General features: G+C 38.9%; 1 protein-coding gene across 1 annotated transcript in view; it reads left to right on the forward strand.

Annotated features, from left to right (window-relative positions):
- Positions 1 to 15,593, forward strand: part of VAV3 (vav guanine nucleotide exchange factor 3) — a 384,658-nt gene that overhangs the window by 139,166 nt on the left and 229,899 nt on the right. The gene's annotated exons all lie outside the window — the stretch shown is intronic.

The following is a 15,593-nucleotide window of genomic DNA, read 5'->3' on the forward strand; positions in this document are numbered from 1 at the left end:
GCCAACAGCTGTAATGTTTCTGTGAAGTCTTCTTCCATAATAAATCTAAAGCGAGAAGTTGTTTTTAGTATCGTATGTCTCTGGAAAACAGCCTCGTGAGTCAAAGAGGTACCTCTCACCACGTGACGTGCACAAGATAGTGGATTTTACTGGCAGCTGCCTTTTTGTACCTTTACTTATCAAGGTCATTAGGAAGTTTGCATTCTTTTCTTTCTATTAGATAGGAATAAGGAAAGTTGCCCCTTATTAGACATTGTAAGGAGACTGGGCTGTTGTTTCCTCTTCTAAGTATATTGGGCTGGAAGGATTTTTAAAAATGAGTTATCAGAGAAATGAAGGTCAGTTGTTTTTGTATAACTGAGAAAAGGATTTAAGAAAAATAAAGAGCCAGTTGCTCTAAAGGTTATCACAGATTTAAATCCTCCAATCCTCACATTTCCATGTTGATGAGACAGTTTGCAGGAAGTATTTGACAGTGCATTTTTTTTTAAAGCTGTACTACAAAAAGGCGCACAACAAAATCTCCCACCCTCATTTTCCCATTTAAAATTTTTAAAAAGTATCTATTTACATTACCCTAAAAAGCACAATTTGAGGCATCCATATTCTCATCACCAAGATTTAAGAGATATTAACATTTTGTCACATTTATTTCTTATCATTTTTTCTCTTTTTAGACTTAGAAGTAGTTATTTGTGCAGCCAAAGTTTCCATTTGTTAATGTATGAGATTTTAGCCATGATTTTTCTTTTCTCTTCTTCCCTTGAATTGAATATATATATATTCTATATGTTGAATATATACATATTCTATCTGTATGATTGCAGGGTAAGACATAGTTATTATTTGGAAGAAGTTGATGATAATTTTGACATTTTGAAGGAGAAGAGATAGAATGTTATATTGTTAAAAACAAAATATCTTGTTTCCTTGAGGCAACCTGTTTGCTGTTTCAGCTGGAGCCCTGGATCAGAGGTTCAGAAAAGTTCACAGCTTCTATTTTCTTTTTCTGAACTTGAGTTAAAAACAGAGATCACTAATATTTAAGATAACAAAATGCCTACCTAGTGATATTTTTTTTTCAATAATTCTTGTCATAGGAATTTAGTTGAACAAAATTCCATATATGTTTTGACTCCAGGAATCAGGCTTCTCCGGGAAGTCAGGCCCTGGAGGGGGAGGCTTGTTGTGTAACCTTTTATGTTTTTGTCCCGAAAGGGCAGCAGGTCCAGAGAGAGGGCCAGCTACCCAAGAGCCCTGGCTCCATGGGAATGTCATCAGTACCACCCATGGGATATATTGTGCTTTTGCTGTTTATGTACAATTCATGAATGTTATTTATATTGCTTGTGTGTTTTCAATGCACATACTTATATAAATGGCACAACACAGCTTGTGTTTTTAATGTTATATTTTTTATAGTAATCCCTTTTTGAAATTAATCCCTGGTGGTATATAAAGGTTTATCTCATTATTTTAACTGTTCTAGACGATACCACTATCTCACAGTATACTTTGTTTATCTGATCTGGATGCCTCCCTCCTTCCCCCTCTCCTCTGCCCTCTTCCCTTTCTTCTGGAACATGAGTCTGTGTGATTCCTGGGTAGTCGTTACTGAAAGCACGATCAGCATTTTGTTGTTAAAAAAAAGTGATCTGAGTGTATTCAGCATTTTATTGTTAAAAAAAAGTGATCTGAGTGTATTCAGCATTTTATTGTTTAAAAAAAGTGATCTGAATGCATTTCTACTAAATTTAATTGAGGAGAAAACGCAGCTGAATTCCAGATGGATTCTGTTTGATTGGCTCCCGGCCCATGGAGACTACTAGACTGAGGGAGGTGGATACTCCTTCCTCGGGGAGTTCTGCTTTTGGGTGTGTCCGTGATGTGCTGAATCATCACTGCATTCAGATCCACTCTGGGGGAGGTGTGTATCTGCCACATGGTCCAGATGGTCATGCCTTGCTCCTCTGATCCCTGAAACTTGGCCCAGGTGGGAATCTGATCAGGGCAGTTGGCTCAGTTAGGAGTCCGTGTGTGCTGTTGAATGACAAATATACTTCCTGGTATCCTTTCTGAATGAATTTCCTTTATGTGAATGGTGCTAGAGCCTGTGGAGATGGCCTTTGGGGAACTGGTCTCTTAATTCTCTGGTTGCCAAATGAAATTGTGAAGCTGAGTCCAGAGAGCAAACTCTGAGCTGTAAATTGCTTTTTGTCCTCTGACAGCTATGTTGTAAGATGAGTTTTTTGCTTCTTCCTTTTTTTTTTGTTTTTCCTCTCTTTAGCTTTTGGCCTTGGCACAGCTGTGGAGGTTTGGGAGTCTGAGGGACGCTGTCCTGTCTGGTTGTCAGGGCCTCAGTGTGCTCTGCAGCCACTCAGAAGCTTTCTCCGTGGGTCTTCTCAGCCTCTTCCCCTTCTCTCCTGTAATCTGTGTCCTTGCCAAGACGCAAGTTGACCCCTTCTTCCTCCCTTCCAACCTGAGTAGTTTCAAAACTCTGCACTGATTCTGTCTCTCCCTGTTCCTCCTGAGCTGACGATGGCTCGGGCTCATTGTCCTCAACACGGCCTGGAAGACTTCCTAGGACCAGCTCTAGCTGGCTGGTCCAGTTGCATGTCTTGTCTTTACCACACACGAGCCTTGCTGGGGCTGCTGGGTCACTGTTCCCTGACTCAATGTACGCTGGCATACCTCATGCCTCCAGTTACACCTCTACCTCTGCGCTCAGGGCCTTTCTCTGCCTGTGGAAATCGTGATCACTCTTCAAGCCCAGCACACACATTCCCGTCCCTGTGAGGCTCTCCAGCGCCGTGAATGGGGCTTGACCCGCCCTCCGTTTGTGCTCCTTTAGGCCTCTTGACAGTCGGTTTGGTCAGGGTGTGTCTTTCCCTATGCAGTAATGAGCTACTGTAGAGTGAGCATCATGAACATTTCCCTGGGGCATGTTAGCACCTCTAGAGTCTCTCACATCTTTTAGATTCTCATAGCTGTTACTGAAGGAACACTATTGGGGTGGACTTGGTGTGAGGGCACGTGGTACATTGGACTAGAGTCAGGACACCCAGGCTAGCGCTAGGGCTGTTATTCAATGATGCAGCCCCCTAAAGATGTTCATTAACGGCTTGTTGGTACGTGAGATGATTATCTAGGTGATCTTGGGACCATCTCGGGACCTCTCTTAGTTTTCTCATTTGGAAAATAAGAGGGTTTGAGTAGGCATTCCTTCAGATTTCTCCTAGCTCTACAAGGCTCGTGGTGTACTTTCTTTCATACATTCTTTTATACTTTCTAAATTACCTACAATGAGAACTTTTTACTTGAAAAATTTGAGCTGACAGGGCAGCGCCTGTGACTCAAAGGAGTAGGGTGCTGGCCCCATATATTGGAGGTAGTGGGTTCAAACCCCTGGCCAAAAACTGCAAAAGAAAAAAAAAAGAAAAAAATATGAGCTGACAAGTTGAAGCACTTATGACTCAGAGCAGACAAAAGTAAATGAATCAAAAGAAGATATTGAGCCTAAACACCAGTGAACACCCCTAGACAGGCCCACTGGCATTGGAGTGAAGTCATTAGTTTCTGATTTTCAATGCCAAGAGGTTTGCAGAATCAGGATCAGAGATGAGTTTGTGTAATCTGGACTGGATTAAGACTGGGAGACTCTGTGAGCTTGCCTGTGGCCATTAGTAATCAATAGCTGTTTAATGGAGCACCGCTATGTGCATGATTAGATGAAGGCTTTTGTATCAACTGTCTCTTTTCCAATCTCCAAAACCACTCGGTGGAATCAGCATGGTTACCTCAACTTTGTATATGAGAGAACAAGCTAGGGAAGTGAGATAACTTGCCGTAAGTCACAGAAGTACTAAATTTTCAAGTCATTATTCAAGTTATCATTTATCAACTTTAAGAGTTCATGTTCTTTGTGTTCACACATCCCATCACCTCTCTCTTAGTGCATGTGTGTGGCCGTGGAGGAGAGGGGGAGTTTGGAGGTGCTCCTTCTAGGCACCTCATATCTTAAACAAATGGTACTCTGATTATTGACAGTGCGTGAATTTCATTCCTAATAATCCTATCTTCCTAAAAGAAGCACTTTACTGCTGCTTTACAAGCTATTGTCATTAGTATCTCTATCAATAGCATTCTTGGTTGTAAGCCACAGAAACAGACAGTGGCTGATGTAAATAGGTAGAAAAGAAGTCACTTTTATAGCACATTGAATGGCTCACAGAGATTCTTTGGAAGAGTCTTAGAACCAGATAGCCAGGAACAGTGCCTAAAATCACACCACTGAAGTTTTCTGGTGATGAGAGTTCATCAGGGGCACTGTCCTGGCCACTTGGCAGTCAGCCTGGATTCCAGCCACATTCTGGAACCCTGATTTAAATTCCGCCACCAGTTGCAGTGATACTGTGCCTACATGCCTTGCTGTTTCCTTTTAGTGAGTCTGGGTTGGTTTACGTGGGTTTGAGTGTAGGCCATAGCTTCAGCGGAGGCTACGATGTGAGTAGTGGACATTTTTAGAGTGAGATATGGGTTCTTCTTCTGAAGGTAGCCATTCTCCGTACGTAACAAGGGGATTCAGATACTTGGAGCCAAAGAGAATGACAGAGGCTGAAACATCTAACCATGCTATGATTGTAATTTACTTTGATGGGGTGTGTTTTTTCCTCATTTTAAACATAAGAAAACTGAAGTGGAAATTTTCATTCCCTTGGGCTAGGAACTTTGGCACTGTCTCTCATTCATCTTCTGGAATCAATTATCACCAAGTTTTACTGATGCTTATAAATCAGTTTTGGGTCTACCATTTCCTCTCTATTAAAGGGCCGTAACCCTAGTCTAGGTCTTTAAGACCTGGAAATTGAAAGAAAACAAAAAAAGACCTTGAAATTGGAATTTCTTAATCTCTTTTTTCTTGGTTTCTCTCATCCCCGTTTTTCCTCTTGGATTCATCCTGGACATTGCTGCCAGGATATTCTTATATAAACACTGTTTTCATCATGCCTGTCTGTTATTCAGAATTATTGTGGTTTAGGGAAAACACTGGGCCATTGGTTTAAGCAAAGATTTTATGGCTAAGATTTAAAAAACACAAGTGACATAATCAAAAATAGACAAATAGGATTATATTAAACTGCAAAGCTTCCATAGAGGAAAGGAAACAATCAGTAAAGAGATAACCTGTTGAATGGGAGAAAGGATTTGCAAAATATTCATCCAACAAGGGACCGATATCCAGAACATATAAGGAACTCAAATAACTCAACAGCAAACTCCCCAAATAATCCCTTTAAAAAGTGTGTAAAGGACATAAGTAGACATTTCTCAAAGGAAAACGTATAAATGGCCAACAGGTATATGAGAAAATGCTCAGCACCACTAATCATCAGGGAAATGCAAATCAAAACCACAATGAGATATCGTCTAATCCCAGTTAGAATGTCTATAATTAAGAAGACAGCCACAAAAAAGATGCTGGCAAGGATGTGGGAATTCTTCTATACTGTTGGTAGAAATGTAAATTAGTACAGCCACTATAGAAAACAGGATGAAGCATTCTCAAAAAGCTAAAAATTGAACGAATGTGACCCACAATTACAAGAGTATTTACCCAAAGGAAAGGAAATAAGCGTATCAAAAGGGACATGGCACCCCATATTTATTGCAGCTCTATCACAACAGCAAAGATATGGCATCAACCTAAGTGTCCATCAGCAGACAAATGGATCAAAAATGTGTGATACGTATGCACTAAAGAATACTACTTGGCTGTAAAAAGAATGAAATCCTGGCATTTCCAGTAACGTGGGTGGAACTGGAGGTTATCATATTAAGTCAAATTAGCCAGGCATAGAAAGGCAAATATCACGTTGTCACTCACGTATGGCAGCTTAAAAAGTTGATCTCATGGGGACAGAGAGTAGAATGATAGTTACCAGTGGCTAGGAAGGGTGTGTGTGTGTGTGTGTGTGTGTGTGTGTTGGGGTACGGGGGTGAAGAAAGGTTGGTTAATAGGTACAAGCATACAGTTAGATATGATGAATAAGTTCCAATGTTTAATAGCAAAGTATTGTGAGTATAGTTAACAACAGTGCATTGAGTATTTCACAATAGCTAGAGGAGAGGACTTAAAATGCTCCTAGAACTGAGAAATTTTAAATACTGAGTTATCCTCACTATCCAAACTTGATCCTGATACATCTTGTGAATGTAACAAAATAGAACATACCTTCAATAGGAATACTGTATATCAAGAAAAAATAAAATTAGTAGGGTTAACCGTTGGTTCACTCAGGAGTCAGTTGACTTTTAATAAAGGGGGATTTGGGTCCCTCTTGTTCTGGATTCCTTCGGCTGCTGCTAAGCTAGAACACAAAGGACTAAGTGAGCTTTGCTCCTGTCTCTCCTATCCAGGATGCCATCCTTGTTCTCTCACACGTCCAAATCTTGCCTTTTCTGAGTGTAGTGTGTCTCTCTTTTCCATGAATTCCTCATGTCTTTTCAGAATTCCTGATTGTTCTTTCTTTGAAACTAAGATATTTATAGTCTGACTTCATAACTCACCATTTAGTGATATTTTCTAATTTCATTAAGTTTTAAATCCCTGTTTTCTTGTACCCTCCCTTCTGTCTCTCTCAAGTCTTTAAGACAAAAAAAGCCATGGCACATACTTATTTTTATCTTAGTCTGAGTGTTAGAGTGACATTAAGTTCTCAGCTGATGATTAGATGAATGGGAAAGAAACCTTGGACATAGATTTCTGGTTAATGTTATTTTTTTAAATTAAATTTTAACTATTATGGGTATATAATAGTTGTATATCTTTATGGCATGCATGTAGTGTTTTGATACAAGCATGCCATGTGAATTAATCAAATCAGGGTAATCAGGGTGTCCATCACCTCAGGCATTTGACATTTCTTTGTGTTAGGAACTTTGAAATTCTCCTCTTTTAGTTAAAGTACAGCCTAACTTATTGATTATAGTCATTTTTGTGTTATCAAATATTGTTCATTCTAACTATCTAACTGAGTTGGGACAATTAAATTTATGAACTCGTCTTAGAACAAGGACTACATACTTCATTGCTGAATGTCACTGTGGTCACCTTTGAAGTACTTCCCTTGGCCATCTGGAGACCATGTTTGTAGCATGTTTTCTAGGATGACCTCATGAATTTAATTGTCCAACCTCATATGTTTACACCCATTAACCATCCCCACTTTATCCCTTCTTCCCCACTACCCTTCCCATCCTCTGGTAGCCATCATTCTACTCTGTCTCCATGAGATCAATTGTTTTTAATATTTAGCTACCACATATAAGTGAAAACATATGAGATATGTGTTTCTGTGGTTGGATTATTTCACGTGACACAATGTTCTCCAGTTTCTTCTATGTTGTTTCAAATGGCAGGATTTCATTCCTTTTTGTGGCTATATAATATTCCATTGAATGTATATACCACAACTTCTTTATCCATAAATCAGTTGATGGACACTTAAGTTCATGTCAGATCTTGGCTATTGTGAATAGTGCTGTAATAAATATGGAAGTGCAGATATCTGTTGGGTATACTGAATTCCCGTCCTTTAGATATATACCCAGCAGAGGAATTACTAGGCCCTATGATAGTTCTATTTTCCATTTTTTGAGGAACCTCCATCCTGTTTCCATAGTGATCACACTACTTTACATTCACAGCAGCAGTGCACAGGGGTTCCCCTTTCTCCACATCTTTGCCAGCATTTGCTATTGCCTCTTATCGTTTGATAAGAGCCCTTTTACCTGGGATGAAGTGATATCTCATTGTGGTTTTGATTTGCATTTCTCTGAGGACTAATGATGTTGAACATTTTTTCATATACTTGTTGGCCATTTATCTGTCTGTTTTAGAGAAATGTTTATTCATATTCTTTGCCCTTTTGAAAACTAGGATTATTTGATTTTTTTTCTATTGAGGTGTTAGAGTGCTTAGTATGTTCTGGTTATTAATTCCTTATCAGATGTATAGTTTGCAAATATTTTCTTCCATTCTGTGGGTTGTCTCTTTACTTTGTTGATTGTTTCCTTTGCTGTGCAGAAGCTTTTTAGCTTACTGTGATCTCACTTGTCCAATTTCGTTTTGGTTGCCTGTGCTTTAAGTATATTACTCAAGAAGTCCTTCCCCAGACAAAGGTTTCCCCAATATTTTCTGTTAGCATTTCATAGTTTCATGTATTACATTTAAATATTTAATCATTTTGATTTAATTGCTATATATGGTGAGAGATAAGAGTCTATGTTCATTCTTCTGATTATGGATATTCAGTTATCTCCCAGTCGTTTATTGAAGAGACTATCCTTTCCCTCCTGTATGTTCTTGACTTCTTTGTCAAAGATAAGTTCCCTGTAGATGTGTGAATTTATTTCTGGGGTTCTCTTTCCTGTTCCATTGACCAGTGAGTGCTATGTTTATTAATCAAATTGTAAGAAAGGAACTTGATTTCACAGTTCTGGGCCAACTACTCCTTGGGCTTTTAGCTCTATGTATGTTATTCTCCATATGGAATTTAATGGAGTTGAGCGTATTTAAAATAGTCCTATATGCATGACTGGAACCACAATGGTTTGTATTTAGTGTTGACGAGGTGCCTACAATTCACTTCCAGTATTCCTACTCTTTGGAAATCATCATAAGAATAGTACGGCAACCTGCACACATCAGGGGCTTTGATATGGTAAGCACATGGAAGATGGCAGGATGTTTTTTCTAATATTTTTTTACTTGTATCTGTTATAGGATTTCCTATGTTATGTATTTCTTTGCACCATCTGTCTGTTGGGATTGATTTTCACTGTGCATGCGTCCTATCTATGCTGAAGAGTGTCACCTTTGCCAGCAGCATCTGATGGAATTGTAATTTAATGTTTTCAGCTGCTGTGCTAAGTAACTTCCTGTATAAGCCAGAACTTGTAGAGCTGAGCCTTCCTCTAAACTTTTCTTAATGATACTATTTTAACATTTGAAACTTAATCTTCCCTCCAAAAAGTGATTTTGTTTAAATTAGTGCTTGCCGTGATGGAAGCCATTGTTACCTCCTCCCAAATGAGACTTTGTGGTGTGAGGCACAGCATGGCTAATTTATCCCCTGGTAGGAAACAAGCTGAGCTTATGGCTTCCTATTACAACTTGAAAAACCTTAAGAAACAAACATCTCAGGCCATATTAGCTAATCTGTGAGATACTCTTGTTACATAGAAATCGCTATTAGAAGTCAGAAGGTGTTTCACAGAGGATCCCTGATTCATAGTTTATCAGCCTTTCATGTTCTCCTTGGATTTACCCTTTTCCATTTTTCTTTGCCATTGTTTGATTTGTAAGAGTTATTTAGATGTTAAAAGCATTATCTCTGTCTTTAATATGTATACTGTTATGATTATTTTTCTGTGTAATAGTGCTATATTTTTACAAATTACAATCTATTGTATTGGTTTCTTCCCATCAGAAGATGTTTTGTATCTTATGATAAAAACTTTCGGGTTGGGTGTAGTGGCTCATGCCTGCAATCCTAGCACTCTGGGAGGACAAAGAGTGTGGATTGCCTGAGCTTATAGGTTCAAGACCAACCTGAGCAAGGGAGAGACCCCATCTCTTAAAATAGCCAGGTGTTGTGGTGGGCCCCTGTAGTCCCAGCTACTCAGGAGGCTGAGGCAAGAGAATCACTTGAGCCCAAGAGTTTGAGGTTGCTGTGAGCTGTGATGCCACAGCACTCTACTGAGAGCAACAAAGTGAGACTGTGTCAAAAAAACAAACAAAAACTTCTGAAAAATCTTTAATAACATAGAATTTTTCTTGCGTAAGGTGAGATTGTATTTCTATGCAAGGCTTTTCCAGATGTCATCCTATTTTTTTATTCATGCAGGTCATTAATTGTGGCCAACTGGTGTGCTGTGCAGACCGGGTTGTTGGGCTCCTTCTTCCCTTGCCCAGGTCACCTGTGTGTGTGAGGTCAGAATGTGTCTTGGGAGCATGAGTTGATATGCTGCTGCTCCCTAAAGGTGTTTGTTCAGCTTCTAAGCAGTCTTAGAAGGATTAAGACTTTGTTTTTTGAGTATGGAATGTGATTAAAAAGCAACAACAAGAAAACTTCCTCAGTTTTACTTTTCATCTTCTCTATGTGGCATTCAGTGTTTGTCCTAGAACAAAATTAGATTGTCTGTTAATTCAGAACATATTCATGAGTGAGGAAAGGACTTTTAAAATTTGAACTCTCCACATGTTTCTGAAATGAAAAGACTTTCTGAGACTATCTTCTAATCTATTTTTAGTTTTTTTAACTTCTTTTTGACTCTTTACACATTTTCTTTTGTTTACTTTTAATTTTCTTTTATCATCTTAGTGGCTCTCCATGCTACTTTTTCTTGTAACTCTTAAAATATAGTAAAATCTTTTTTTTTTTTTTTTTTATTGTTTGGAATTGACTGAGGGTACAATGAATTAGGTCACACTGATTGCATTTGTTAGATAAAGTTCCTTTTGTACTGTGTCCCATCCCTAAGACGAGTGTCACCCCCCAGGACTCCCATCCCCCTCTGTCCTGTCCTCTCCTCACTATTTCATTCTCCTGCCCCACCCCTGTATTACCTCATCCACTGCCTTCGTACTAGAATTGAGTACATTGGATTCTTGCTTCTCCATTCTTGTGATGCTTTACTAAGAAAAATGTGCTCCTTCCCTTATGACTTGCCTCCTTGCCTGTTCCTGTTTTTCACCCATTTTCCTGCTGTCTTCCCACTATTTGTGATGGAGTGAACTCAGGACATCCCAGATGAAAGGATACAAGGTGTTTGGCAGCTTTGCACCACACAGTTACCTGTTTGGTGATTATGTTGGTTCAACTGAAGCATTGAGGGGAAGACTGCCTTAGATTTATTAACTAAAGAGTATCAACAGATTTTAGTCTGTTCATAAAAATAGAATGATACAAACAACTTCCAAGGAAACTGATGGTTTATGAATTTTCAAGAAATAGTAAAATTTCCATGGCTCATACCAATTTAAAAAGTTATTGTAATTTCTGTAGTTGTAAATAAAAATAGAATCTGTGAAATTGAAAGTATGGCTGGAAAGTCCTGCTTGCTCAGTTCCCCGCCCAAGACCTTTATTCTCTTCTGTTTCTGAGAAGACAAGGCAACCCCTGCCACTCCTTTCTTTGTATTTGCCTCCGTCCTCCTTGCCTTGTGGTCTTCTGTGGTTCCTAAAGGTCTCAAAAGTGCTGAGAGAGAGCTGTGAACGCTTCTCCAAGTGTAGAAATTCCTGAGTGATGCCTGACCTCTGCAGGGAATTCTCCCAGCTCCCAAAGGCTGGAGCTGAGGTTCAAGGTAGAGAAGCATGGCCCAGGCTGCTGCTGTTGGAGTCCAGATATCTCTAGGATTTGCACTATCAATTGCAATGTATTGAAATTTTAATCAGCCTTCTTGAAAAGGAATGAGTTTTATTTCAGAAAATTTGGCACAGAACGCAGTTCCTAGAAACATTATCTCATTGAAAATGTGTTGTTTTTACTGCAACATGTCATTTTTCTAGTAGCAGTAAATTATACTGTTTGCTGAACCATTCTTCAAACCTTTCTAGCAGTGTTTCTCTAGAAATTCGAATCAATTCTCTAAGTGCTTTTCTTTGCTATAATATACAAAAGATGATGTTCTATAAGTTATTTCTGTCATTCTTGATTTCATATTGTTCAGGTTATTTGAGAAAGATCTGTAATCTGAATGCAAAGTTGGTATTCTAAGGTATAGGATTAGAAGGAGATTTGTCTATAAAAATGCATTGTAACCTGTAGCAACTGCCCATGTTTGTGCCTTTGCAGAGCAACTTCTACGCTGTTGTTTTGGGACGCTGGTTAAAAATATCTTCTTTCCTCTTTCAGTGCATTTTGAATGTATTTTCTGATCTTTTCCCTTATAAGCTCTTTGGTTTGTAGATTGTCGTTTTCTTAAAAATATGTTACACAGGATCCTGCACATTATGTGTATAAATGCTTGTAAAATGTCTGTTATTTGACATAAATATAAATTAGAAATGTATAAGGATCCCAAGAATCCAGATGATGCCATATTAAGTATACTATGCAAAGACAAGGAAGCTGGTGATGAGACAGTAATGCTATTTCCCTCTGGAAATGTCGAATGTGTTAAATATTTTATTCGTTGTGTGTTCACGTTCATTATTTTGTTCACTTACTTTCCTTGGGAGTGAGGTACTGTCAGTGTCCCAGACTCTTAGGTTGGATCTAATTATAGTGATGACTCCACCCTAAAATGTTGCTAGACTGGCAGTGGACAAAGGAAACCTTCACGAAATAGTTCAAAGGAAGGAAGTGCAAGGCTGTGCTTATTTTTCAATTACCAAGAATAACATAAGAATCTCTTTAAGACGGAGGAAATCACAAGAGCATCTCTGAAGACTTCTTAAGGATCAGAGGCACAATCTGATAATACAACAATGTCTTTCCCTCTGGGCAAGTTCCAGTCAGCCTTGTGCAATAGTTTAGAATAGCTTATTTGTAGGGAAGTTACACAAAAATGTCCTCACCATTTAGTAATATTTGTCAGGAACTTTAAAAGTGGTCATACCCTTTGGACGAGAAACTTCACTTCTAGGAATTTATTGTAATATAATTAGACATATGGGCACATAGAAACAAAAGTATTCTCCTCATTGTTTGTGATTGTGTCAAGTGAGGGGAAACCTCATGTGTTAAATGACAAGGTATTGGCTAAATGCATTATTGCCTCTTATATTAATAGCTAAAATTAGCTATTAATGCTGTGGAATGCTGTGTAGCTAAAAAAAAATGCTGTGTAGCTAAAAAAAATCATGTTATGTGGAAAAAAGAAGTATATGCTGTGAGTCACTCATAGCAACCTCAAACTCTTGGGCTTAAGTGATTCTCTTGCTTCAACCTCCCAAGTAGCTAGGACTACAGGCACCTGCCACAGCGCCTGGCTATGTTTTTTTTTTTTTTTTTTATTGTACTTGTCCTAGTTGTTTTAGCAGGCCTGGGCTGAGTTTGAACCCACCAGCTTCAGTGTATGTGGCTGGTGCCCTACCCACTGAACTACAGGCACCACCTGCATAAAATATTTTTAATTTGAGACTTAACTAAATATGTAAGTTGAAAGAATTTTTCTGGGCAAGTATTTGGATTCTGATATAAATTGGTTCTGATATTATTGGTCAGGTGTGTGAAAATAGCCACAGTTATTTTGTCTAATAATCTGAGTATTTTTGTTAATAGTTAAAGCTCAGCACTGCTTATTTGTAAATGTACAAGTTTCATTGGAAGAACAATAACATTTGCTCAGTTTCTGTTCCTGCTGGTCCTGGGCTTATACACTGAAACATATTGCCATGTTTACTACAAAAGAGGAAAAAGAACATCTCATGAGCATCTTACGTCTTTTTTTTTTTTTTTTTTTTTGAGACAGAGTCTCACTATGTTGCCCTTGGTTAAGTGCCATGGTGTCACGGCTCATAGCAACCTCACACTCTTGGGCTTAAGTGAATCTCTTCCTCAAACTCTGGGGCTTAAGCGATTCTCTTGCCTAAGTCTTCCGAGTAGCTGGGACTATAGGCGCCCACCACAGCACCTGGCTACCTTTTTGTTGAAGTTGTCAGTGTTGTTTAGCAGGACCGGGCTGGGCTTGCCCTACTCACTGAGCTATGAAATATGTCTCTTTTAAAGGTACATGCCATAAGTTACATTTACTGCTTCTTCAAGGCAAAGTCAAAAGGCTGAGGATTTATATGGACTCCTAATATTTTTTGGTCTCAGATGTTTGCAAAGCTTAGACTTAAGAGGTGAGAGAGTGCCTGAAGCACAGGGGGCTAGGCTGTATGCCAGTTATGCACTGTACAAGTCTAGGAGCTCCCTTCACAGGAGACAGGGATTTACTATGTGCAGAGGTACAAGGTCATGTTCAGTGGCCCTGGGACACCATTACTTTGGTCTCTCTGGCTTGTTCCCCCAGGGGAACTGAGGTATTATGTGGAATCAAATCAGTGTCACTAATCAAATCTTAAATCTCTCTAAAAGCCTTGTTTCAATATAGAGGAGCAGAGGATAAATCAGGTTGTCTTTTAGTATAGGAATTAATAACAGTTTCTACTATATAAGGAAAGAAGTAACACCAGTTAGGTTCTAAACAGAGTCTAACTGTAATGGAGAGAAAGTTGCTATAGCTTCCTCTTTTCTCTTTGCAGATATCTATTTGAAAGAAAATATTTGAGAAAGGCTCAAGAGGAAAGTGTTAGCATTTGCACTGAAATGATCTTTCTTGGCAAAGTACCTTGATTCAAAATTATCATTTTGACACCTGGAAATCAAGAGTGTCAGCGGCTTTAATGTAGAGTCAGCCATTCATATGTGTTCTACATCTATGGATTCAACCAGCTGCAGATGGAAGATAGCAAGGGGCAAAAGAGCATCTGTATTGAACACATACCCTTATTTTCTCACTGTTTCCTAAACAGTTTACCATAGCAACTATTTACATAGCATTGTGGAAAGTATTATAAGTAATCTAGAGGTGATTAAAGTATATGGGAGTACCTCCTTAGATTCTATCCAAATAGTATGCCATTTCATGTAAAAGATTTGAGCATCCATGGGTATCTGAGGGAAGCTGTGGAATAATCCATCATGGATACAGAGGGACAACTATAGTTGTCTTTTGGGCTAATGAGCACTGGGAAATAAAATCTACCATGTAGCATAACATTTATACTTAGGTCAGGCTTGCTGTATAGTGTTTGAATAAAATTTTATTTGCAAAAAGTATATATAATGAATGGTTAGGATTGTTTGCTATTCTTTATTGTATAGCAGGGATCTCTAACCAGGAACCAGTTTCCTGGAAGATAATTTTTGCGTCATTGGTAGGAGTGGGGGAGAGCTGAAAGGAGGCAGAGCTCAGACAGTGATGCGAGCCATGGGGAGCAGCTGCAAATACAGAGAAAGCTTTGCTTGCTCGCCCACTGTTTACCACCTGCTGTGCAGCCCGATTCCTAACAGGCCATGCATGGTACCAGTCCAAGGCTGGGGAGTTAGGGACCATAGTTGTATAGGATTCACATTTGAAAGTTGGTATTTATACAGCAAGAAAAATTGTGCCAAATATTATAAGTATGTTCTTATGCTTAAGGGTTGCAGTTAGTGAAAAGTCATTACTAGACCCTTCAGTTCCAAAATGGTGACATAGAAGCAACCTGACTTCACTGCACCCCCCTGCAAGCAAAACAAATATACGGTGCTAAGATTACCAACAGCAATTTCCCAAAATTAAATATGAGGATGAGTCAGTTCCTGAGACTATAGAAAAGTGAAAAGACTCAAAGAAGATGCTAAGAGAAAAGGATTTTAACATCTGTTATGTCCCATCCCCACCTCTGAATTGACCCACCAGTAAGTACATGGTAACCGTCTCCTGAATCACAGTTTGGAAAAAGTGAGATCAGGGTGGACAGCTATCTATCATTTAGGGTTCCCTCACAGACCCATCCTTGCCTCACTCATGGGAAACACCACATGTTCCTGAAGGAA

The sequence above is a fragment of the Otolemur garnettii genome, unplaced genomic scaffold (assembly GCF_000181295.1).
Source record: "Otolemur garnettii isolate 467f Iridium unplaced genomic scaffold, OtoGar3 scaffold00010, whole genome shotgun sequence".
NCBI classification, from domain to species: Eukaryota; Metazoa; Chordata; class Mammalia; order Primates; family Galagidae; genus Otolemur; species Otolemur garnettii.